The following is a 1,427-nucleotide window of genomic DNA, read 5'->3' on the forward strand; positions in this document are numbered from 1 at the left end:
CTTCTTCCTAAGAGTAGTTGCTATGGTTTGTGTCTAGATGCCCCCTACCTCCACCAAAGCCGCATGCAGGCATAGGTTTTTCAAAATCTGGAGTGTGTGATTGATTCATAGTACAATGCTAGGATCACGGATGCAATGCTATACCCTCCGTAGGACAGGCAGCCTGGGTATAACATAAGGGCCAGAAAGAGGCTCGTCTTGCTCTCTCACGGTTTTGGCTGTCTTCCACTACCATCAGCTGCCGCCCCTCTGCCATGTGCCACCCTGCCTTGGAGCCAGCTGATTACGGACTGAAGCTTCTACAAACTGTGAGCTAAATAAACCTTCCTCCTTTAACTTTGGGGATAAGATATTTTGTCTCAGAAATGACAGAAAAGTAAGACAGAAACCTCCTGATAATTATTCTTTAACAACTGCTAGTCTCTCTGATGTTAAAAAAAAAACAATACTGTGGATTCATATCTGTTTTGAAGAGCAGTGCCTGGGCATGAAATCAGTATTCCACGCATGGAAGACAGCAGAACTCAATCACGGGGATTTTGTTTATTCTTTTCGAAAACAAACTGAAGGGAAAGACTCTGCAGTGGGATTATTTATTGACATATTTTCTTATGTTTGTTCTTTCTGATTATGTCACCCTATCTCACAAAGCAGCTATGGGAACTTTTTGGTTTCCATTCCTCTGGGGATTTGTGCTGAAAAATTAAGAGCCCAAGTTATCCTCAGGCTAATGGTATTCTTAGCTTCTGTATTCCAAAATCTTCTCCTTGGACAACTTGGAGTGGGGATGCAGTGACAGAGGAAGCAGAGAGGGGCAGGCCTCTGAAACACAATGAAAACACTGCTTGGAGAATAGGAAGGAGATGGAGCTGATCTACACAATAGTGGGGCTCTTTGACCCATGTGCTGATCTTTATTATTATTATTATTATTGAGAATAAAAGATAAAACAGCAATGAAACAGTTGCAGAACAGGTTAGTAGGACAGTTACAATATTTAATATATTGCATATTGTCTTTGTAGTAGTTATTCAGAGGACAAGATGCAGACATGACATCTCATCTAAACAATATTAGTACAAACCTTTCTTCTCATTGAACAAGAGAAAGTAGCTGTATATCTATCCTATCTTGTATATACATATATATTTTTTCACAACAAAATGACCCTTTATTTATACCCCCCTTTTTTGTTTTGTTTTGTCAGAGATGGGTGTTCCATTGCAGTTAGAGAAGCTGTATTTGAAGAAGTCTTTAAAGGACCTTTTCATACTTGATGTCAGTCCAAAGATTGTAGGTTCTTGAATTCAGAAAAATAATCCAATATAGTCCCAATATATCATAATAGTAGTGAGTTATCAGCACAACTGGCAGCTGTTTGAAGTTCTTGACTTGAGCCTTTTACAGCTCAGCATATTAATACAGCT

This window comes from Octodon degus, unplaced genomic scaffold (assembly GCF_000260255.1).
Source record: "Octodon degus isolate 3935 unplaced genomic scaffold, OctDeg1.0 scaffold00029, whole genome shotgun sequence".
NCBI classification, from domain to species: domain Eukaryota; kingdom Metazoa; phylum Chordata; class Mammalia; order Rodentia; family Octodontidae; genus Octodon; species Octodon degus.